This window comes from Mirounga angustirostris, unplaced genomic scaffold, assembly GCF_029215605.1.
Source record: "Mirounga angustirostris isolate CCGP_5_RB_7025 unplaced genomic scaffold, mMirAng1.0.hap1 SCAF_8, whole genome shotgun sequence".
Taxonomy (NCBI): domain Eukaryota; kingdom Metazoa; phylum Chordata; class Mammalia; order Carnivora; family Phocidae; genus Mirounga; species Mirounga angustirostris.
In genome coordinates, this window is record NW_026991716.1 from 14,616,848 (window position 1) to 14,643,031 (window position 26,184).

Consider the following 26,184-nt stretch of genomic DNA (forward strand, 5'->3'; position numbering starts at 1 on the left):
GTCGGACCGCAGCAGGGTGGGCTTGTGACGCGGAGGTGGGGCGCCTCGTGGTTCAAGTTTGCTGAGTCTTTGCTTTTCCTAGTTCGTTTAAACGGATTGTTTTCCTTTTAGGAAGGGAGGAAAGGAGTGAGGTGAGAAGAGGAGGTTAGTTTAGGAAACAACTGCAGAGCTGGAGGAAGCCCTCGATTACATTTCTGCATTTACTCTTTCTATATGGAAACAATTCATAAAAGATTTGTACCCTGGAGACACTGCCCAAGGCAAGCGTTCTCCCCAGGGGGAAGGGGAGAAAGGCAGTTGCAAACTCAAGACGAACCAGAAGTTGAGATGAGAGATGGGCCACGCGACCACGGGCCCCTCCACCAGGTATTTCGCAGCGCAAGTGGACGTGTGGATGTGACCTTTCCGATAGGGAGCATCTTCAGTGGGCAAGTCCACAGTCAAACAGGGCTGAGGTTTGGCTCGGAGGCCTCCACGCAGTGGGAACCCTCTGGCACCCTTTCTTACCGCTTGGGTTTCTCTCTACAAGTTTAGATCCCTCAGAGGTGACTCGAGCAATAGTGAGCAGGAGAAAAGAAAAGTGCCAAGTTTTCACGGAAACCTCCTCCATCTGCTGGAAGTGTTCCTGTAGCTCAAGGTGTGGTGTTTGAGATCAAGAGGTTGGATGCTTCAGCACACTCGGGGTGGGAACCTTCTCCTTGGAAGGAAGCAGGGACGGAAATGTAAGCAGCCACGTGCTGTAGGGGCTGGGCTGGGGACTGGGGCCTCTTCCTCCAGTGCCTGTCCTGCACCCAGGGACATGGGAGTGGGGGACAGGGAGCCAGTCCCTGTGCCTCACACAGCATCAACTTCCTCCAACTTGGGGAACCTTCATTTTAGCACTGAAAAGCTCCACATGAGCAGGACTGCAGTGTTCTAAGTGACTGATTATCATGAAATTGGTAATCTTCTTTTTCCCCTAAAGATTTTATTTATGTGAGAGAGAGTGTGTGTGCACAAGAAGGGGGGAGGGGCAAAGGGAAAGGGAGAAGCTGGCTTCCCACTGAGCAGGGAGCCCAAAGCAGGGCTCCATCCCAGGACCCTGAGATCATGACCTGAGCCCAAGGCAGATGCTAAACGGACTGAGCTACCCAGGCGCCCCCCCCCCCCCCCGCCCCGGCAACAAATGTTACAAGCCTAAATTAATCTCATGGGTTTTCACAAACACATCACGTAACACTGGAACTTCTCTGGAAGAGATGCTTTCCTCCTCATGCACAAGCCTTATTTTCTATCTTCTACTATCTGAAAAATACGCTTGGGGCAAAAAAAGAAGTGATGTTAAAATACTCTGTTCCTTAGGAATTAGGTAAGAAGAGAGAAAGCTTGAAAACAGAAGGCAGAGAGGTTTCTTAAAAACTCTTCAAAAAGGGGAGAAGAAATGTTTGTTCAAGGCCTATCATGGAGGCTAGGTACCCTCACCATGACCTAGCATTATAAATACTCTGGTTACCATTTTACAGATGAAGCAACTAAGTTTCAGCACTGTAGGAACGGTATCAAAAGAATGAGTCTAGGGGCGACCGGGCGGCTCAGTCGGGTGAATGTCTGACTCTTGATTTCGGCTCAGGTCATGATCTCAGGGTCCTGGGATGGAGCCCCGCCTTGGGCTCCATGCTGGGCGTGGATCATGCTTAAGATTCTCTCTTTCATTCTTCCTCTGCCCCTGCTCTTATGTTCTCTCTCGTGCTCTTATGCTCTAATACATAAATAAATCTTTAAAACAGTGAGTCTAAAATGTGGTTGGGCAGAGGTAACAAACCCCAGTGGTTCTAGCTCCAGGGGTGGTGGGCTCTTTCCCTTGTACCATACTGCCTTTCTTTGAAGGGATCTTAGGGCATGCATCAGAAAAGTGACCTCATGGAGCAATAGGAAAAGGATACTATTTAATAGACCATCAGGACTTGGGTAAAAATCTCAGGGCAAGTGGCTTCTTGATCACTTTGCTTCTCCAAAACCAAAGCCTCTATTCTGGCCTTTCTGAAACACGGGAGGGGAACCACAGCACCTGAGCATCATTGGGGGCATGTATAATTCTTCATGCACACCCACACAGCCTAGATGCTTCTGGGCAGTAAAAATGGATAAGACAGAAAATTTATCAATACATTTAGTTCACTTTCCTTCTTCCTTTTCGAAAAGTCTGAAATATTTCTGTAAAGTTTTAATGCATGGGTAGAAACGGACTGAATATTGAATTTTTTGTTTGATTCCATCTAGCTTCTAGGACCAGCCCTGAGGACTACACGTTGGTTTAAGGAAGAGACTAACAGCAGATTTTACATACAACATGAATATTTAAAATTATCCTTATGCTCATAAAAATCAAGAGTTGAACACAGAGGCTACGGTGTGCATTAATTTATCTGAGACATCTGTTGAGTGCTTACCAGGTGCAGATTTCTGTGCTAGGTGCCATGAGGGTGAATAAAAAAGAAAAGAAGGTGGTTAAAAAAAGATTACAATACCCAGAAGATAACAGAAGGATACAGCGCTACAATCACTACTGAACCTAAAGGAAAAAGAAAGTGTTAGGAGATACGTGGGCTAAGCTTACACGGTAAATTATGGAAAATTATGTTACACACCGATTCAAAGGCCTAGCTCGGTAGGATTTCAAATACCCACACATTCAAATATATCCCATCCTTCTGACCAAAGAGCGCAAGTTACGACATATGCTAACTGATCACAAAACAGATGCCAAATAAATACTTGCTTGGTTGAGGAGAACATGTCAGATGTTGGCTGGGATTCAAATTGTGGCCTTTTAAGAGCTAAGGATGTATTTTGGTATTTACTACCCTCTATTAACAGTCTTCCAAGATTATTCATAGACGTCCATTCCCCAAACACACCCAACATGACATCAGTACTGAGGAAGAGCCCAAGTTTCAAAAAAAAGACCAGACCTGACATAAGATGAAAAGAAGGTCAACTGGAATCAAACCTCAAAATGCATTAAACATGGCACCTTGATGGGGTCAAGCGTGCAGACGCTAGAATAAGTGTGAACCAGACTAAGGCTATCTTGGACCATTCCACCACAATGACTTCTCTATGACTGAAGCCTTCTAGAACACAGCACCTCCCTCCCCCATTCTTTCCCTTGGTTAAACCACAGCCTTAAGCACACCCTCTAGGCATAACCTCCTTGATCTGCCCTGGAGATATGACTGACACCCACCTATTCTCAAACATTCTCCTCCCCAGAGGTCCCTCAGCCTGTACTCCCAGCCTCTAGGGCCATAAAAGCAGGTCTTAGGGGAAGTGGGGTTGGGGATATCTATTCAGTCTTGAGGTCCCCAAGCCCCCTTCAAAATGGCCTTAATAAACCATTTCTCAAGGAGTTGGACTTGCGGCCCTTTTCCTCCAGTCTTCCAGCACCTTCAGCCTTTGGAGGTCCTTTTGCGTATACTTCCCCTTCATGAAACACTTGTCTTTACCACTATGATTGGTGCCTTTTAATTTAAAAGAAAAATCCAAGAGACTGAGTAAAGTGGAAGGTTTCTAGAGAAAAATATCAGCTGCTCTGAAACAACATGGCGGCCAACTTCCTCCTATGGGATACTGTGCCTTGTCACGTTGAGATTCAAGGTTCTGAGGGTCCAAGGCCCAGTCAGTGAATACCTGAGCCAGTGCAGGCTAGCTCCAGTTTTGAATAAACCTAGTGGTTGTCGAGCACTTGCCTTCCGCGGGCCAGCTATGACACTCCGAAAAGCGAAAGCATCAGATCTAAGTAACAAAACTTGCCACCCGCCAGAAGTGTGACCTGGGGCAGGTCATTTAACCTCTGTCTGCTTCAGTTTCCTCCTCTGACAATGGGGATAATACACTTGTCATCTACTCAATCGGCTGTCACAGGGATGAAAGGAGATAATGCAAAGAGCAGGCTGAAACGTCTCTCATGGTTCCCTCCTCCTCAGAAGTTCCAGTTCAACAAAGCATCAATATTTTCACCTTCTTTGAACTACAAAAACATACTTACAAAAAAGTATAGACAGAGCCCTACTCTGTAACCACCCCTTGGAAATCCGAAGGAGAACCCTGCTAGTTCCAGAGACTTTCACTTGGCTCTCCCCATCCCAATTCCCTCCTTTCTCCCTAAAAGTAAACACCGTTCCGTCTTCTAAAATACTTCAGTATTTTTTCAAGTTGGCCTTAGAAGACTTAATGCGTGGTAAAGTGCTCCATGAATGTTGGCTACTGTATTTTTAAGGGGAAAAAAAAAAAAAAGGTACACTCGAGGAGTCTTGTTTCCTTATGTCACATGACTCTCATTTCATAACTGCACTTGTATGTGATGCCTCTCCCTCTTGGCCTGTCTTGGGGTATAACCAGCTTGCACTTGTCATTCTGAATGCAGCCGCCAGACTCCACAGCATGCTGGATTTGTAAAAGTGGACTAATTTACTGCACATCTCTCCAATTTCAATCTAGTTAAACGTTATCCTCAAGAGTAGCTTCCTCGAGAATAGCAATGAGGAACTGGAGCCTTAAGGATTACCTCTTGTTGATTTTATTTTCCAGAACTTTGATTTAAAAAACAACAACAACAGGTAATTCGAGCACCATTTTGAAAGGAAAAAGTAGAGAGCTCATGTGTCACAAAGAAGGTCGGGCTACAGCACATCCACCATATGGGGGCCATTGGATCACATACCCCGACAGCTCCATGTTACCCCAGCAAATCTCCTATTTCTGTGAAGCAGAGGATATTCAAACTTAGCTGAAAAGTCACTATGCACCTGCTGTTTTGCCACTGCACTTGTTGAAGCCTTCACTGGTAGTGGGTCATATCCCTTAGGCCTAACTCTGAATTCAGTTATACCTGCAGAGGACAGTTCCATGTGAGCTAAACCCAATTTCACTGAAATCACCCCTTCTCAGGCAAGCAGCGTGCATCTGCATTTTCCAATTACCTGCCCAAGTGCTCAGCCCAAGTGCAAGGGCAGCTCAGAAAGGCATGGATTTAATGCAACAGGGACGGGAGCTCCCAATGCTCACAGTGGCAACCTGAATAACACACCTTGTATTGGCTTTTCTTCCTCCCTGACTTACTCTGCCTCATTCCTGTTTCCTGAGGTCACCTCCCAAATAAACTACCTGCACCCAAATCCTTGTCTCAGGCTCTGCTTTCAGGCTAACCCAAACTAAGACATGGATAGAAGGGAGAAGGTGCAGCTTCAAAAGGGGTTCCTTTTGTGTGTGTGGGGGGGTAAGAATCAAGTGCCATAAAGCCTGATACCTGTGAGTGTATGTGATGGGGTGGGCGGCAGCCGTCAGTTCTACCGTCAACCAGCTGTATGGTTTTAGGGAGGTCATTTTATGTTGGGTCAAGTAGTGGTAAGACAATTGAAGGGAGATCTAGGTTTTCAACCAAATAGCTCTGGTAGTATAAAAACAATCTGGGCCAAACCTGTCCCACACCATTAGAGCACTGAACTACAAGGACTGAAAGGGACAAGTCTACATCAAGTCCCATAGTCTCTCATCTATAAGATGAGGGCACTGGCCCTACCTGGAGGCAGTTTAGCTTAGTTGCAAGGTTTGGCCCTGGAGTCAGATAGAACAGTTTGAATTCTAGCTTTATTCCTTGGTCACTGAGTAATCTTATGTATTTTTTTTTTTTTTAACCTCCCTAAGCTCAGTTTTTTCATATATAAAGTAAGTACAAAAATAGTACCTTCCTCACAGGAAAAGCTATGAGGGTTCCATGAGAATATATATGCAATTTATCTAGCACCCCATCTGGGATATCCTAAGTGCTCAATAAATGCTAATTATTATTATTGTGATGATGGTTTAGATTCATAACTTTTGCATGAGTTTTTGATTTAGAGCAGGGTTTTTCAACCTCAACACTACTGATAATTTGAGCCAGGCCATTCTTTGCTCTGGGGGCTGTCCTGTATATTCTAGGATGTTTAGCAAGTTCCTTGGCCTCTCCCCACCAGAAACCAGGAACACCTCTGCCCACCACCACCACCACCTCACGTTGCGACAACCAACAGTGCCTCCTGACATTGTCAAACGGACCCTGGGGGCAAAAATGCCCCATTTGGAAACCACTCAGCGAGAGAAATGAGACTCTGAACTCTAAACCTGTTGAATACTGATTCTAAAATTCACTTTATCATGTGATGAAACATCCTCCTGCTGTTTCTTAATACTTCTGGTATCTAGATACTCTCATCCTCTAATAGAATAACATTTCCCAGGGGCTGGGGGCAGATTTAACTAGATGCCCCAGATCAGGTCGGAAAGGAGCACCTGTATCTGAAAAGACCAAGCAATTAGTTCTGTGGATGGACCAATAACAGTTCTAGGGATGAACTCAGACTCAATGCCTTCTCCACTCTAGAGACTTCAAGAACTCAGAGAGGACTCAAGGGAACACAGAGCTTTTGGAAAGAAAATAACTGTAGTTTTTCTGTTCTTGAGCCAATACATGGGAGCAATTAAAATAGCCCCTGGCAGAGGGAAGAGGGAGAAAGTGAAGCCATCAGGGCAACCCAGCTTCTGGGAACTGGGGGGCACAGAAGCCAAGCCTGAAGGGTACCAGCAACTTGGGCCGAGCACTCAGCTGCTTGTAGGATCAGAAATCTGTGCCGTGCATGGCTGCGAGCAAAATGTTTTTGCAGATCTTTTAGTTTCCTTTTTGGATTTTCTTAGTATTTTTGTTTTTCCAAAATCAATACAGTTTTATTGCTTTTTATCCAGTTGGAACGTGGTTATTTATAGCTTATCCTGGTCGATACTCGCATTATTTCTAATAACTAGTCTGAGAGCTGTGTATTTACCTAAATTCATATAATCTGCAAACTATGACAGTTTGTTTCTTCCCTTCCAATCTTATTTTTTTTTTTAAAGATTTATTTATTTGAGAGCGCGAGAGAGAGAGCAGGAGTAGGGGGGCAGAGGGAGAAAGAGAGAGCATCTTAAGCAGACTCTATGCTGAGCACAGAGCACGTCAGGTGGGGCTCCATCTTAGGACACCGGGATCAGGACCCGAGCCGAAACCAAGAGTCGGAGGCTTAACCAACTGGTCCACCAAGACACCCTACCAATCTCATAATTTTAACATAATTTTCTTGACTTACTGCATTGCCTGGGGCCCCTGGTGAGATGATGAAATAAAAACCTGAATAGTGGGCATTCTTGTTCCTGATTTTAAATGCTTTTTAACATTTCAGAATTAAAAATGATGCTTACTAAAAATAAATAAATAAATATGATGTTTACTCCTGTTTATTTGGTTTTGTTTTTGTTGCTGTCAGTATATTTTATTAATGTAAGGAAGCTTCCTTTCTAGTGTTTTTCTTGTTGTCAATCATGAGTAGATGTTAAATTTTATGCCCTAATTTTTCTGTGTCTATTGGAACGATCGCAAGTATTTTATCCTGTGAACTGAGTCCAGCAGAATGAGGTAGTATGCATCCCTCCTTTTTCCTTTCTCTTGAAGAAAAAGGAAGGTTTATAATAATCTGTTTCTTAAAGTCTGGTAAAACTTGCTTTAAAACCTTTGATGCATTCTTTGTGGAAAGATTTTTATCAATTCATCTTATTTAATGGTTATAGATTTATTCATGCTTTTTTTCTTAGATCAGTTTTGTTATTTTTTTCTAAGTTTATTTCATCTACACTTTAGCGCTTATCTACATAAAGGTGTGTACTGTATTCTCATTACCTTTTTTAAACTTTACCCCTTATTCATTTCATTTATGCACTTTTTCTCCTCATCTGGTGATTCTATTTGTTGATCCCCTATATTATTAACTTTTCTATTTTATTAACCTCTGTCTCTGTATCTTTGGAATTTCCTTCCTTCTACTTTCTTTGGATTTATTCTGTTGTTCTTTTGCTTAGTTGCTTAAACTGGTTATTTTAATTTCTGTTCTCTTCTCTATGAACACTTAAGGCTGTGAACTTCCCTGCATTCCAAATGTTTTAATATGTAGTGTTTATTTTTTGTTCTAGGTATTTTAAATTTCCATTATAATGTATTCTTTTGCCCATGAGCTATTTAAACATACATTTGTAAGTTTCACATGTAACAGAAATTTTTATTTTTAAAGATTTTATTTATTTATTTTAGAGAGAGGGCAAGTGAGCATGAGCAGGGAGAGTGACAGAGAGAATTTCAAACAGACTGCATTGAGTGCGGAGCCTGACATGGGGCTCGATCTCACCACCCTGAGATCATGACCTGAGCTGAAACCAAGAGTTGGACGCTTAAAACTACTGAGCCACCCATGGGCGCCTCTTAACAGAAATTTTTAAATATATCTTTTTGTTGCTGCCTTTGATCAGTATTTTCTTTCATGATAACTTCAATTTTTTCATTCTGCTCAACAGATTCTGCCCAGGTGTTAGCATAAGGCTTTTTAGTTTTTAATTTTGATTGCAGCGGTTTTTATGGAGGGAGGGGAAACTCAAAAATTTTTGTCACTTCCTGAAAACTCAGCATGCATTATAATAGGACTCGTCTAAGATCTAATTGGTTTTTTGTATTTTTTTGCAAAAGAGCCCCTCAGAGAATCTAGTCCAAAATACAGTTGCAAGTGGAAGTCTCAAGGCCTCACTCCTAAATATAAATTCACAGCCAGTGGCCACTTGGAATATGAGGGGGAAAACTCCGATATGAAAGGGGGATACCATGACAAATAAATAAAAAATAAAAAATTGGTCTTAGGAGAAACAGATAATACAAAGACCAACAAGAAAGAATACCATAAAATGTCCTTCGAGTAAAGATGAACCCCATGCTATGAAAAAGAAATAGAAAACAAGAAAAATCTCTTGGAAATAAAAAATGATTACCAAAACAAATGAGGTCATATGTGTACTAGTTAAAATACAAAGTCAAAGAAATATCCCAGACATTAGAAACAAAAGACAAAAGATGGAAAATAAGAGAATAAAGAGAGAGAATCCCTCAGTGAAATCTAACAACTGACCGACAAAATTTCTAGAATGAGAGAACAAAGAAAGTCAAAGGGAGTAGAGTTTTAAAAGAAATAAAGTTCCCAGAGCTGAAAGAAAAGGGTCTTTAGATTGAAAATGTCAAGGGGATACCATGCACAATGAATGTCAAGGTGCACAATCAGGAGATTCTAGAATCTCAAGGTGCACAATCAGGAGATTCTAGAATCTCAAGGTGCACAATCAGGAGATTCTAGAACATCAATGATAAGGACACTACCACCAGATATTCCAAAGAATTAAAGTTCATACCCAAAAGCATAAAAATCAGAATGCATTCAAACTCTTAAAACTATTCAATGCTACAAAATAATAATATCCTCAAATTTTCCTAAAAATTAATTTGAACTTGGAATTCCATGTTTAATGAAGTGTGTGATGTGAACACATTTGAACACATAATGAAAAATGTGATGTTCATTACATTAGAATGTGCTGCAGCAAAGCTATAGAAAAACAGAGTTAAGGTGTGGAATCCAGAAAACAATGAGATGCAGGCAGAGAACTAAAGTCTCCTGGTGAAAAAAAATGCTGATCTAGACAGTAAACATCCCATACTTAAAACAGGAAGGTTGAGGGGCGCCTGGGTGGCTCAGTCGCTTAGGCATCCGCCTTCAGCTTCAGTCATGACCCCAGGGTCCTGGGATAGAGCCCCACATTGGGCTCCCTGCTCAGTGGGGAGTCTGCTTCTCCCTCTCCTTTGGCTGCTCCCCCTGCTTGAGCTTTCTCTCACTCTCTCTCCTGCTGTCAAATAAATAAAATCTTTAAAAAAACCCAGAAAGGTGAAAAGAAGGCAGTCTCACAACAAATGAGGGTACTCAATAAATATAAACATGCCAGAGCTAAAAAATAAAATTGTTTTAAGGACGATATTACAGGGAGAAAAAAATAACAGAACAACACTTTAGGAAGAGAAAAGAAGCTCTGCAAGAATGAGAATTGTAATAACACACTAACACCTCTGCAGAGTACATCATTACACAGACCTGCAAACGTAAATACTGTTCACCGATTTAACTACGTAAGTATACTGGAAGGATGGGGGAAGGAAGGTAGAAGATTAAGAGTCTAACCTAAAACAGGAAGTAAAGAGTAAATACTAAATTTAGTAACTAAAGTAATAGCACTATAAGATCTAAGTTAGAAATCTAGAGTTAAAACTTGGTTTCTTTGAGCGGTGAAACTGGCATGATGAGGTATGGGACAGGGAATGACTGTTCCCATTATAAGAACTCCTCCACTATTGATATATTAAAATATAGACATAGTTTAATAGGTTTTCAGTAAACAAATGTGAACAGCCGATAGATGTTATACAAATTCAAGTGCAGCAATAATGAAATAAATGAACCTCTAGATAAATGATATTCCAACAATAAGGTATCAATTTTTACTTAAATTGAATATTTAAAAAATATTTTAATATCCAGTACTAGCAAGGTCATGGAGATATGCACACTTTCATATAGTGTTTTCTGGGTTTAAACTAAAATAATCTTTCTGGATAGCAACTTGGTAATTTGTGCAAAGAGCCATGCAATTGTCTATTTCTTCTGACACAGTAATTTCATTTTATCCTATAGAAATAATTTTTAAAAAAGTACATTAATATGAATGCACAACTGGGGTCTATGTGCTTATGTAAATTATGGGGGATTCTTATGCAAATGATGGTATATCTATTCAAAGGACTGTTCTCCAGTCATTTAAAGGAGAATTTCTAAAGAGCATGGAAAACACTTAAAAGATTAAGAGACAGCAAAAGAAAAAAATATGGTACAGAACTTTGTAGGAAGGGCAGAATTTCAGTTTCCAGCTATGACAGAGTAACCAGATTTGCCTTTGACTGTAAAAAACTAAGAATGAGGGTAAAACTTAGAAAAGAACTGTTTTTGGACAGTCCAGACAAGCAGGACATGACTGTGATCTATGAGAAAAGAAAAACAAATGAAATGAGCACTATGATCTCCCCAGATTTCTGTCTGAAGGCACTTTCCAGACTGTGGTACAGAGATGTGGGTTTCAAGTAGAGCTTAGTGGTCCTGTTGGACTAAAGAGACAGACTGGAGGCAACCAGGGAGGCTGAGGCAGTTGCGATATGAGAACAGAAATCCTTTTGAGTTTTTAGTTAAGATTCGAAGCTTTTGAGCAAACTACAACTTCCAGGGAAAGAAAGACTACAGAAAGCTGGACCCATTCAAAGTCTGACTGTTAAGAATAGAGAAAATTCACTGAACACCTGCAGCATTCTGTATAGACCCCAGAGGGCCTTAGTAGAAGGGCTACACTTACCCTAAAAGAGAACTACTCTGGACCCACTCAAAACAAACTCAAAAAGCAACCTTTGGAAGGATCATGCAAATAGCAATTGCTAGCTAGAACAAAACTCAATACTCTACGATAGTATAAAACAAAATCCAGTCAACAACATCACACCATAGTGGTCTGTATTCAATCAAAAACTACTAGGCAAATGAAAAAGGGAACTGTAAACTATAACTAGGAGGAAAACCAATCAATAGAAATAGATCCAGGAATAATAGAGATAATGGAATTTGCAAACAAGGACTTAAAAAAATATTTTATTTATGGCCAAGAATTGAAAAGTGAACATACACATTAGAGAAATTGAGAAAAATTTAAGATACAAGAAAGAACTAACAAAGACCTGTAAAGCTGAAAAATACTATATCTGAATTAAAAGTTTCACTGTATGGGATTAACAGGAGATCAGACAATGCAGAAGAAAAGAATAGTGAACTTGAAGACACAGGAATAGAAACTATCCAAACTGAAAAACTAGAAGAAAAACGGCTGGAAAAAAAATGAGCAGAGCCTAGGAATACTATGGAATAATATGAAATGCCCTAATACACATGTAAGTTGACTTCCAAAAGATAGGTGTGAGGGGAAGGTACAGAACATTTTTGTAAAAATAATTGTTAAATTCTTCCAAATTTGATTAAAAAAAAAAAAACTATTAATGAATAAAACCACAGATCCAAAAAGCTTAATAAACTTCAAGCAAGATAAATATTTAAAAAGTGACACCAAGACACACCATAATCAATTATTCTAATGATAAAAAGAAATTCTTTAAAAAAGTAACCAATCAAAAAGACATATTACATAAAGGTGAACAAAAATATTATATCTGACTTCTCATCAGAAATAAGGCAATCTAGAAGACAATGGAATAATATCTTTAAATTGCAAAAGGAAAAATAAACCCATCACCTATTATTCTTTTTTTTTTTTTTAAGATTTTATTTATTTATTTGAGAGAGAGAGAGAGCACAAGACGGGGGGAGTGGGAGAGGGAGAAGCAGACTCCCTGCTGAGCAGGGAGCCTGATGCGGGACTCAATCCGGGGACTCCAGGATCATGACCTGAGCCGAAGGCAGTCGCTTAACCAACTGAGCCACCCAGGCGCCCCCATCACCTATTATTCTATGCCCAGAGAAAATATCCCCAGAAAATTGAAGGTAAAATAAAGAAATTTTCAGATAAATAAAAGCTGTGCAAATTCATCTCCAGTAAGCCTGGAGATGATTTTAAGGCAGTTTTTTTAGGCCAAAGAAAATTTTATCAGCTAAAACTGAGATTTACACAAAAGAATAAAGAGTATCAAAGTGGAAAAACTTCTTATTCTCAGTGTTTAATTTATTTAAAAGGTAACTATAAAAAAGTAATAAAAATGCATTGTGAGGCTTATACTGTATATAGAAATAAAATATATTTTAAGAGTAGCACAAGGACTGAGGAGGGAAATGAAAGTTTGTTGTGTAAAGTTTCTTACATTATATATAAAGTGGTACCATATTAAGTAAAGATAGACTGTGAAAAAATAAACATGAATATAGTAAATCCCAGAGCAATTAAAAGAATCAAATGTAAAACGAGGGAATATGGCTAATAAGCAAATGATTAAACAATTAGTCCAAAAGAAGACACGAAATGTAGGAAAATGGAACAAAGAACAGATGGGACAAGTGGGAAACAAGTAGCAAGAATGTAGATTAAATACAACCACATTGATATTACATGAAAAAATACCCTAAAATGCAGGGACCCACTATATGCTATCTACTACAAACAAAGCACACTTTAAATATAAAGACACAGAGAGCATTTCTCTACTTGCTAGATGGGATGCTGCCCAATTCATGAATTGCTTAATAAAACCCATTACATGTTAAAAAGATACATAGTAAATACATACATATATACATACATGCACACATACATACAGATTGGCTATAAGTGAAAGGACAGAAGAAAGATAAACTATTCAGACACTAATGCTTGGAAGCTAGAATAGCTACATTAGCTTCAGGCAAAATAACCTTCATGTCAAGGAATAGTGCCAGATATAAAGAATGCCATTACATTATGAAATAGGTCAATTTTTGCAGAAGAGCTATATAACAATCCTAAACAACAGAGTTCCAAAATACATTCATTAAAAACTGACAGTATAGAAAGGAGAAATAGACAAATTCATAATTTTACTTGGAAATTTTAATGTTCCTTTTGCAGTATTTGCTAGAAAAGTAAAGAAAACATAATAACAGTACACAAAATTTGAACAACACTACCAACCAGCTTGACCTACATGCCATTTATAGGATACTTTACCCCAAACTGCAAAATATACTTCTTTTCAGGGCACATAAAACATTGGCCCAGAGGGGCATCTGGGTGGCTCAGGTGGTTAAGCTTCTGCCTTCAGCTCAGGTCATTATCTCCAGGTCCTGGGCTTGAGCCCCATGTCAGGCTCCTGGCTCAGTGGGGAGTCTGCTTCTCCCTCTGCCTGTCCCCCTCCTGCTCCTGCTGTCTCTTTCTCTCTCTCTCTCTCAAATGAATAAATAAAATCTTAAAAACAAAAACAAAAACATTGACCCAGATATTCTATATGCTGGACTATAAAATAAGTCTTGATAAATGTAAAACAGTTAAAATCATTCTGAATATGTTCTGTGACTATAGTGATATTAAATCAGAAGTCAAAAACAAAAATATTTTTTAAATAGTTATGTATTACAAAAGTAGACAATACCAGTATACGTAACAGATGGGTTCAAAAAGAAATCATAAGAAATATTAGATAATACTTGGAACTGGATTATATTGAAAATATAGCTTATGAAGTCTGTGGGATATAGCTGAAAAAGTCTTTAAAGGAAAACTCAAAACTTTAAATGCTTATATTCTAGGGGAAAAAAATCAATGATAGAAGCTTCCCACTTTAAAGGCACTGGAGAAGCAAAACTGAATGGAACAAAAGTATAGGAAAGGAAATTATAACGACTGGAGATCAGTGAGAAAGAACATGAGCAAAAATGAGGCAAAAATCAGTAAAATTAAAAGTTGATTTTTGAAAAGATCAGTACAATTGATAACCCCCTAGCAAAACCAATCAAGAATTTTTTAAATTGCAAATATCAGGAATGAAAGTAAAACTAAGGGACATCACTACAGACACAATAGACACTAAAAAGGATTACAAGCAAACATTGTGAAAAACTTTAGGTCAATAATTCAACAACTTATATGAAATAATAGATTGCCTGAAAGATAAATCATTATAAATGATACCAGAAGAAAGGGAAAATGAAAATAGTCCTATATCTATTAAAGATACTGAATTTGAAATTGAAACCTGTTCTACAAAGAAAACTCCAGGTTCAAATGGCTCACTGCTGAATTCCATAAAACATTTATAGAAGAAATAATAAAAATTTTACACAGACTCATTCACAACATAGAAGGGAAGGATACTTCTCCTAAGCTCCTAAGTTCAGTTTGACCCTGATGGGAAAGCCAAAGACATTACAGAAAAATTACAGACCAGTATCTCCCATGAACATAGACATGAAAATCCTTAAGAAGTCCAGCAATATATACATATAAAAGGTATAATACAGCATGACCAAATGATATTTATCCCAGAAAATGCAAGGTTGGTATAACATTCAAAAGTGATTCAACTGTCTTCCATCACACTAACAGAATAAAGGAAAAAATAATCATCTTAAAAGGTGAAAAAATGTTTAAAAATATGCAACATCCATTTATGATTTAAAAAAACTCATAGAAAACTAGGAATTGAAGGAAATTTCCTTAATAGAAGGGCATCTGTGAATGACCTACAGTTAACATCATACTTAATAGAGAGCCTGGACACATTTACCCTGAGATCAGGAATCCAGGGGAAAGACATACACCTCCCACTATTTCTATTTAACACTGTACTATATTATAAAATGTTTTTAAAAATATCCTCGGTGGCCAGCACAATGAAGCTGGACAGGACAGCACAAGGAAAGGGAAAAGGGAAAAAGGAAAGGAAAGGAAAGAAAAGAAGAAATGCAGGTTGGAAAGAAAGAAGTAAAACTTTATATGCAGGCAACATGATCACATATTTGGAAAATTCTAAGGACAATGTCAATATACAGAAATTAACTACATTTCTATATTTCTACAAAAAATTAGTTGGGGGATGAAGTTTTTTAAAATACTATATACAACAGGGGCGCCTGGGTGGCTCAGTCAGTTAAGCGGCTACCTTCGGCTCAGGTCATGATCCCAGGGTCCTGGGATCGAGCCCCACATCGGGCTCCCTGCTAGGTGGGAAGCCTGCTTCTCCCTCTCCCACTCCCCCTGCTTGTGTTCCCTCTCTCGCTGAGTCTCTCTCTGTCAAATAAACTAAAAAAAAAATACTATATACATCAGCATCCCAACATCAAATATTTAGAGATAAATTTAACAAATTACGAAAATAATCTATCAACTATGCTTCATTCTTTAAAATGCAGAGCAAAAATACTGCTAAAACCATTATGCCAGAATATTTATAGTAGTGTTATCACTGTGTAGGATTATGTATGCTTTTTATTTCCCTCCTAATACTTTTTCTATTTTCCAAACAGTATGCAATATCCTGTTTTTTACTATCAGAAAGAAAAAAAAATTAAAGAAGAAAAACACCCAAAGAATTTGGCCTTTGTCCTGAGGGAAAGACTGTATCCTTGCAATTTCCTGAGTCACAGGCATGTCTTTGTTATTCCTGGCTGGCCTGGATAGTTTATGCTAATGAGGTAACTCACTGTGGGTCTCCAGATAATTTCAGGGTGGTCAGGCTGGAAAGACCATGTGATGAGACGGTTGGGGCTTTGAGCTACCTGATATCAGCATGACCTTCCTACTTCTGGGGAGGGAAGAGAGGGCTAACTGAGTTCAATCCAGTGGTCAATGTCCAGTCATAATGAAACCCTAATAAAAATGCCCTTCAGCGGAGCTTTCTGGTTGGTGAACACACTGATGTGTCGTTGGGAGGGTGACATGCCCTGATTCCAAGAGGAGAGGGTGAACGAGCTCCATGTTCAGGACCCTGCCCAGACCCCACCCTATGCTCTTCATTCATGTGGCAGCTCATGATCTGTGTCCTTTATAATAAAACTGTAGTTGTAAGTATAAGTGCTTTCCAGAGTTCTGTGTGTCTTTCCAAAAACTATTCAACTGGAAATGGGAAGCCGGGGGTTTGGAGGGATTCAGTGAATTGGAGGGATTCAGTGAAAACTGCAGGTGATCCTTTTTGCAGGCATCTGAGGCTGGGGCGGTCTTGTGGACTGTGACCTTTCACTTGTGGGGTCTGAGCTCACTCTGAGGGATTAGTGTCAGAAGTGAAATACAGAACAGTTGAAACAGAGCAGAGCTGAAATAGGAGAGAAGGAAAAAAAAAAACATTTGTGGAGCTGTGGCATGTGTATATAGCTCCATTCAATAGTCATTTGTAAAGAGAGGTGAAGTACGGAGGATTCCTTCCCTTTTTTACCCAGGAGGGCCAAGGTACTGAGAACAGTTTATAAATAGTTCAGCTGCTTCCAAAATATTTTGGTGACAACGTTAAGTTTCTCGTACAATTTATTAATTTGAATCACACTAACTTGGTATCTGTAGAATCTAGGCAAGATTCCGGCTGCAATTTATCCTGCTTAGCCAATGCTTTTTTTTTTTTAAATAGTGAAGGGAAAAAAGAAAAAGATAAGATCTTTCCTGGAGAGGATATATAAGGAACGGAATTATTTATGAAGTTGAAAGAATCTACAAAGTACAAATAATACTTATGTTAATTATAAATTTGCGTCTCATATTCAATAAGATCTCTTAGATAACAATTAGAATGAAAACTCTACATCAACTGAGAGTTTTATAAAAATGAATGGAATAAAACCCCAGCTATTTTTAAAACATTAGATTTTAAAATTAAAATTCAGCCTTTGTTTTTAAGCAAATCTGTGTGGATTTTTTTTCTATTAATATGAATAAAGCTTACTGAATAAGACTAAGTTGTCATAGATTATTAATGTATTGGAAAGGCCTCCATGAAATTTTTCTTCAAGCAAACAAGCATTTCAGGAGCCTCCCATTCAACTGCCATCCCACCCCCCAAAACACACACATGACCTTAGCACATTTCACCAAATACACAAAAAATTTGCTTTAAGAAACATTTTTATGAAAGAGATCAATGAACTGTTACAGACTACAGGGGACTAAAGAGAAATGTTTACAAAACTCAACTTGAGGTTCTAGATGGGATCCAGAAAAGAAAAAAAAAATGGAAAAATAGGTGAAATGTGAATAAAGTCTATAGTTTAGTTGATAATGTGGTACCAATGTTAATATCCTGCCGCGGATCAAGTACTCTGATTGTGTAAGATGCCGACATTGCAGAAACAAGGTACAGGGTCTGAAATCGCTCTGTGCTACATTTGCAACTTTTCTGTAAGTCTACAATCAGTTCAGATTTAAAAGTTCAAAGCAAAAAAATATTTCTACCCCATGTTAACATGTTTACATTTTTAAAAAATGTATCATTTCAGAGAGAAGAGAAGTTCATTTCAAGAAGTTACTGCAGGTTCTGGGATGTTGCCAAAGTAATCCTACAAATGGTCACATCTGCTACTGTACTATGATTTCTTTTTTTTTTTTTAAAGATTTTATTTATTTATTTGAGAGAGAGAGAGAATGAGAGAGAGCACATGAGAGGGGGGAGGGTCAGAGGGAGAAGCAGACTCCCTGCCGAGCAGGGAGCCCGATGCGGGCGGGACTCGATCCAGGGACTCCAGGACCATGACCTCAGCCGAAGGCAGTCACTTAACCAACTGAGCCACCCAGGCGCCCTGTACCATGATTTCTTATTGTAAAAGTAATATAGTCACCATTCCAACACTGTGGAAAATATTTGCAAATTCTCACAACAATTAACAAACCACTGCTAGGGCTTAGTGCAACTCTCCCGTTTTTCCTTGGAAAACAATGCAGATGTTTTCCTATCTAAAGCTGGTATAGATTTTGTGTTCAACAGCAGTCTTGTCTAATTTATAATATTCCTCCAATTATATCTACTGCTTAACACTAACATGCTTGGCAGAAAAGCAATAAAATTAACAACATGGCACTTTTTCCAACAGGGCAAAGTAATTTATTTAGAATGTTTCCAAGTCATATTTGCGACAAACCTTAACAAGTGGAAGTAAGTAGAAATGTATCTTTTTTGTTTTGATGGTGTCATAAAACGAATTCCAATCACATCTGAGCCTAGCCAGGCTTGAGACTCTCGGAGAAGAAATAAAATAGCAGTTCGGACTGTCTTACACTGCAAAGAATGAGGTAAAGGTCATAAGCTCCTTTAAGAAGTGACCTGCTTGGTTAGAGGTTGACTGGCTATAAAGGAGGCAGAGGCTGTCTGTCCATCTGTAACGGTAGAGATTATTTTAAAAGGCATGATTTGCATATGAATAATGCATAATGCAAGATCAATTACATTTTCATCACAGTCTACACTGCTATTACCCCAGGATGTTTTGCGAGCTTTTCAAAATAAGAACAGATTTTGCTGCTAAAAGCAGATATACATAGAAACAGGTTTTTTTTCTCCCAGCGCAATCCTACACATCCTTGAGGTTGCATGCAGGGTAGCTAGGCACCTACAACAGATGTAAGTTCTGCACAATGTTCCCAAGCCAAACACACACACACACCCGCCCCCAACAAAAAATACACAATTTATAGTGTAATGGTTGTAAGTGAACAGGCTATGCTGTTAAATACGAAAATTCTCCCTGCCTTTCATTTCTAATTACAGAACCTACTGTGGAGATTTACAGTGTTTGTTCATTTTTGGTTTTGATCCCTTGAGAGTAAGAAAATATTCCAAATTGCTGAACCATGTTTTTTTTTTTTTCCCCACATTGCCAATGACCCTCTCCAATGCACCCAGAAACTCCCTTACTCCAAGCCAAGCAGAGGGGTTTTAATGAATCTCTGGAACAATTGGGTCAAAGTTGAACTCTGATGATTAGTCTGAAACTTAATTGTATTGTTTCTCCTCCAGCCCAATCGATTGCTCCTTCCATGGGGCTTGTTAGATGCTGATTGTTAAATACTTGGCAACTGCTTTCCCCTCAGGGAAAACAAAGCAAAGTGCGATTCTAATTGCAGAGGTGCAACTCTGGGTCAATGAGCAATACAAATGTTTTTCCAGTTAGCCAAATTCTGACAAGCACGTTCTTGCTGGTGGAAAAAGGCTTTTCAGAGGCTCTCCGGGATATCGAGAGAGTGGGTATCCAGCAGGACAGGACCTCTTGGAAACCTGGTGGGGTGTTTACCCAAGGGCAGCGAGAAGACCCCAGTGAAACCCAGCGTTCCAAGCATCAGACTTTACCCAAGGAGGCTCCTCCGAGGACGGGGGTGGGGTGGGGGGGCTCTTTGTTGATTTCATGCAGCATCCCAGAGCTGTACCCCTGAGCTGGTGATTGGCATTCTTACGGAAAAAGTTAAGTTTCTTTATCTCTTCAGAGATGTCTTGTCCTTTCCTACCTCTTCAGATTCTGGGAGTCTGGAGACACAATGTAGCTTCTACAAGTTTCTGCCCCGGTCAGCCTAAGTGCTACCTGCACCCATGGTGGACATATGGTCACCACTGAATATGGTGTCTTGAGTTCCGTGCCCATCATATTTTGATGCCGTGGGTTACATGACTAAAGGTTCTGCTGTCACGTCTTAGTTCTTAACACAGGTTTATTGCAAAAGTGGCAAAAGAGTGGGTGGGGTAAGGGAAATTATGGGTCAGCTCTTCCCACTGTTGGCTGGGCTAACCCAGTTCCCACTGTTAGCTGGCTAGGCTGAACCTGTTCCCACTGTTAGCTGGTTAGGCTAAACCAGTTCCCGCTTTTGGCTGGCTGGGCTAAACCAGCTCAACCAGTTCTACTCAGTGTGGTCAGGCTGCTAAGCAGCTGCATCACTAGGAAGCTTCTAAAAATGAAAATGGATGGGCCCTATCTAGGATTTACTGAGTCGGAATCTCTGGAGGGTTGTTTGGGGGGGTGGTGGGTAGGAACATGAGTTTTAACAAGATCTTCAAAAGATTCTGATATACAAGAGAAGAACCAGGAGAAATAAACTCAAGTCATTAACACTTGCAATCTGGGACATCTCTTCACCTCTTGTCCTGCCCTTTCCTTTATCCCAATTACCTGAGCCTCACCAAGAACCTGGGGAGGTATGAACAGGGCTCAGGCATCAATCTTTTCATCTTCTAGAGAATCCTTCCTTACAGCTCATAGTTACACAGTAAGTGCTTGTCGATTGATTAGTTCATTTCCATGGAGGGTTTCCTGAAGCTGATTATCTCACAAGTTGGTGAAAGCAATTATATTAAAATACCAACCAACTAGCCGGTTCACAATTTGGGATTTAAGAATGTGGGAAATAGGAATATCAAGAGTGCCATTAAAGGGGAGAAGAGGAATAAATGAATAAACATAACACGCATAAGTGTGCATAGCGACACAGAATTTTGGAGGTCGGTTGGCGGAAGCTCAAAGAAGCATTTTTTTCTTCAGTCATTTACAGAATGGTATATGTCCGTAGTTTTGCGACAAATCTACCACAGGCAGACAACTGATCAGATTCCAGTGTGGGGAATTAAACAGTTGGCCAGGTCTTCAGGGGAGTCTAGTAATTCTCTTCTGCAAATCCGGGAAAAAAATATTGTATTCTGAGAGCCTGCGAATTTGTATGTGATTGTTCAGAGGTTTCAAGATGTACCTTGACTCAAACGCTTGTATTAACGTGAGACAGGTGGAAAGAAGAATTGAACGGAAGTTTTCACAACATTCCTTAGCTAATCAAGAGAAAATGAAACTTTCTGCTGGTGAGTGGCCTCAGTACAACAGTATGGCTTGAGGCTTCAGTCTTTTGTGATAGCATATAACTTCCTTTCCTCAATTTTATTTCTGTCATTCCTTCCTTCACCACGAGGGTTTCACAGCACAGTCCATGTTTGTGTGTGTGAATATTATTGACTGTTATGCAGTCGAGCAGAGTAACACTAACTCTGATTGTGACGCTAAATCAGCAAGCCACCCTTCCTGATTGACCATGATCCACAGCACTTAGAAATTATAGAGGACTTTCAGTGGGGTAGAGATTAACTCTCAAATGTGTATTTTGTTTCTCTTCCCAAATTAAAAAAAAAAAAAAGGCAACTATAAACTATTGTGGTAAAGCATAAACTGAAAAGATGTGTTCAAGCATGAATCGCTCTTGTTGAAACATTCCAAGCTAATGCCATCTTACTAGGTCAATACAACTATGTTTGGAGTTTAGCAGAGGAGTTACCTTTCATGTCTACTTAGAAATTCTTAAACACTCTTCAGACGCAGAAGGTAAAAGGGTTCACATACATATACACAGAACATCGCCATTAGGAGTGATTTTTTGATGGGAAGCAAGAACACTATGTCTGCTACACTCCAGAAGCAGTTGCACACCAGGGAACAGGGCCTGTCCTGTCACCAGCAGCACTGAAGAAGCCAGTCTGAGCATCAAAGCCCCGAGGATGTTTCTATTTATCTGTCACTCACAGATTCATTCACCAATGAACACTGGGCACCTCGCATGTGCCAGGAGCAGTTAGGACAGCACAGAGGGCCCCTAGCTGGCAGTTGGCTGTGGGTGACAGATGTCTGATCATCAGAAGAAGAGATGCAGGACTATGGATTGAGAGAAGTTCTATGGAAACACAAAGGCATGATGAATGACTGTGGCAGCAGTGCCTGATTTAAACTGGAGGATATCCGAGCAAGTGACTTCTGGACAAGTCTGAAGGGATAAGAGTTGAAGAGCGGGAGGACACGCACCAGAGCCACGGAGTGGGAACTATGAGCCTAGGAGAGGCCGTGTGGCTGGAGCAAATGTACCGGGGGAGGGTGGTTGGGATTGCGGGAGGCTTGCAGGCAGCGCTAGCTCAAGCAGGGCCCTGTAGACTGTGTCAAGGATTCTGAACTTTATAAGCATGCTGGAAGCTATGCAAATGTTTTAAAGGGGGAATATGACCACGCTGGCTGTTGCGACAGGGCAGAGAACTGACTGCAGGGTGCCAAAGTGGATGTAAGGAGACCAGAGGAGGGTTTTGCCATAGTCCTGACAAGAGACCGTGGAGGTGGGCCTAGGAAGGAGTCATGGGAACTAGAGACAAGTGAACATGTCCAACAAATAAATAGGATTGCAAGACAGACTGAATGTGGTAGACAGTTTTGTGCTCAGAATCACTGCTGTGTTTACCTTAAATAAGAGCGAGGATGGAGGAAGGAAGCACAGGAGAAGGATGGGGTTTGGGGAGGTAGATGATGAGCCTGATTTTGACCATTTTGAATTTAAGGTCCTTGTAAGACAGACTGGAGATATCAAGTGTGAGTCTGGACCTTAGGAGAAAATCAGGATGGAAATGGATGGAAATCTAAACTTGGGTTGTTTAAACTCAGCATGTAGGTGATACATGGAGCCACGTCCAGGATGAAAATGTTCTAGAGACGGGGTATAGAGGAGAAGGAGTCAGGATCAAAGCTGTATGGACTATAACAGTTAGGCACTGGGGAGAGATGAGGAAAAGCAGGAGAATGCATGAAACCGAAGCCAAGCAAAGAGGGACTGGTCCTTATGATGTCAGAAACAAAGGCAGATGGAGAAATTAAACTTTCTTAAAACTTACAGCCCACTGACAAGTCCTTGAGACAGCAGAGTGACATTCCTCCAGGAATGCCCAATTGTCTTAACATTAATGCTTTGCTGGAGGAAAAGCAAATGGTTAACTGCTAGAGATCATAGTCATGCAGGACATGAGTCTCTATCAGTTTACAACTGTCTTAATGATTTACAAGGAAAAAAGCAATTTTATCAATAGCCAAACTTCCAGAAACCTATAGATTAAATTTCCTGGAACCCTGACATCACCCTCCCCTCCACAGGATAGAAAATCTTATACAATTAGCCACTCCTCATGACCCCAGTGCAGCAATTTCTGCCCATGGGTCCTGTCCCCCTGCTTTCATAAAACCACCTTTTTACACCAAAGACATCTCAAGAACTCTTTCTTGGCCGTCGGCTCTGGACCCCAACACTCCAGACCACATCCCTTATGCAGAAGAGGAACCGGTCCACTGGGGAAAAGTCCTTGGGATGTTAAGGGAAAGTAAAACTGGAAGTAGTCATGTGAAGGGATGGGACCTCCAAGGAGCAGTTGCAGTAAAGCCAGGAGCAAGGTGAGAAGCTCGGCCAGGAGAGAAAAAGGATAGCACCCAGAGCAACAGGGTCAAGGCAGAGCTTTTGAACATGGTAGGCCCTACAGCATCTTAGAGTAGGGGCAAGAGCTCGTAACAAGTGAAAACGGAACCTTAGGAGAGAAAGGAGGTGATATGACGTTCTATCTAGGTGGGAAAGTAGGGTCCAGACAGATCTTTAGAAGGTAGAGGGACTTCCTCCAGCGCAGCAGTACTGAGATGCTGGAGAAAAGTAGAATTACTGAGGACAGTGGGGACGTGAACATTCTGGAGAAGCCGAGTAGGACTGCTAGAACAGAACTGAGGCCCCAGTTGGGGCTGCTGGGTTTATGACGTTTTCAGTATGGCAATCCGCCACGGTTGGGAGGTGAATCTGGTTTCTGAACTCCTCAGGGCCCACCAGCCAGTCAGCCAGGGCAAAAGGGGCATTCTTCAGCTTTAACCCAGTTTCCTGGTAGCAAGGTGCGTGGTTTCTTAAAGCTCAAAAGCAAAAGAGCTTTCCTCTGCTCTAACAACCAAGAAAATCAAATCGCGGGATATTACTACAAATAACTCACGATAAAGTGTAAAAATAACAATAAATTACACCCAATTATTTTAGAGTACAATCACCTTTGTACCATTGCTGGGGGCAGCTGAGGGAGGAGGATGAGAGAATCGAAGAAGGAATTAGGGAGGGCAAGGTAGAGATTGATTTCCATCAACACGGATAATGCTTTCTTGGAAATAAATCCATCTTTAATTGGTTTAATGCTTTCCAGTCTCCATGGAAAACATATAAAGTTACCATCCAGTAGACCATTTGGAGATTTATAAACACCATTCCTTATCTAGAATACAAGCAGAGCTCAAACAGACCCGATTTGCAACCATGTAGGTTGCAAGGGGTTAACTTAGTTCTGGAAAAATGCTGTATGTCTGACATCTAAGTTTGCATTTATGGGAAATTCAGTTTCTAATTCTTTTCCTTCTACCTTATGAATGCTTAACAGTGAAGAGCCCGAGCCTTTTTTTTTTTTAAGAGGGAACAAGCAGGGGGAGTGGGAGGGAGAAGCAGACTCCCCGTTGAGGAGGGAGCCCAACGTGGGGCTCGATCCCAGGACCCTGGGATCATGACCTGAGCCGAAGGCAGACGCCCAGCGACTGAGCCACCCAGGCGCCCCCCCCCTTTTTTTTTTTTAAATATCAGATGAGTTCTCCCCCAGCCATCTAAAACTTGTGCTATCCTGCCTTTCTACACTACCTTTGTTTTTCCTTTTGAGTGCAGATACAATATAACACCTTCTCAGCATTCCAGTGGTCATGCGTGACAGGCAGGAGAAGCTACAGGCAGGAGAAGCTACGTGCTTCTAGAAACTATTCATAGAATAGATCCAATCTTTATTTATTTTTCCTGGCACCTCTTCATAGAGAGACCTTCCCTAAAAGCAATACTCACAAAAGCTTTGCTTAATAAACAAAACGGTTGCAATCCTCACTTATACCTAAATCAAAATATTTTAGAAAAAACAAAAAAGCTAAGAATTTCCACACAAGCATCAACTCCCTGGATTTTGTCACAGCTGCAGGCTTTCACTTGCTTTCTTTCCTACAAGGTACACCTTTTTTAATGTTCACAGCTTTGCAGGTCTTATTACTAATACTAATCTGCACCCACAGTGTCACCAAGACTTGATTCGCTTTCCTCAAGAAGATTCTCCAGTATGCTTTTCTCAAGTTTACAGAGTGAATGTTAGGGGCTTTCCCTCCCAAGGCTCCATCTGCCCTCTAAAGGCTGTCCAACTACTTCTAATTAGCCTATGTGTCTGAAGGATCTGAAGCATTAGTTTAATCTCTAATCAGGGGAAGAATTTCTCTTTTACCTTTAGAGAGTCCTGTAAATGAGCCAATCACTTGTTTGCTCTTAGGATCAACGAATTCGTACCGGGGAGTGGAAAAGAAATGGTCAAATTTACTTCCTTATCAATTTGATTTCGATCCAGGAAAGCACGTTGGTTGAAAAGAGAGAAAAAAGAAAGGCGTGGGTTGGAAAGACTCATTTTAACCTCCATCGGGTGCCTGAATACACCGGCTGGCTGTGGAGTGGCATAAAATCTCAGAAGTTAACATCATTTGTGGGGATGAGGTTTAAAAAGCTAGGGAGCACAGAAGAAAAGCATGTCATCCCCTAGTTGTGATTATTTCAGACGCTAGTAATTGGAAAGCACACAGTTAAAAGAAATGACACACAGATCAAGAGAGACCTACCTCCCTTCTACCTTCTGGGTTTCAAAAACTGCAACTGTTCCTATCTGCTTGACTTCTTATACTTACGTGACCTAACACGTAGACATGACATGTGACAAGCCAATGGATCAAAACCCAATTCTCCCTCTTGATAATTTATCCTGTTAGTTTTATGAGTCTTTGATCTAACAGAAAACTTCAAAGCAATCCACTTTCGTTGTTAAAGGTGTCAATTATATTTCTACATTAAGTTCAAGGTCATATTCCTTCTCCCACTTCACCTTCATCTTCCCCTTGTGGGTAG

At 40.4% G+C, this 26,184-nt stretch overlaps 1 protein-coding gene across 9 annotated transcripts in view; it reads right to left on the reverse strand.

Moving 5' to 3' along the window:
- The window catches only part of PHACTR1 (phosphatase and actin regulator 1), a 316,524-nt gene that overhangs the window by 156,981 nt on the left and 133,359 nt on the right, over positions 1-26,184 (reverse strand). The gene's annotated exons all lie outside the window — the stretch shown is intronic.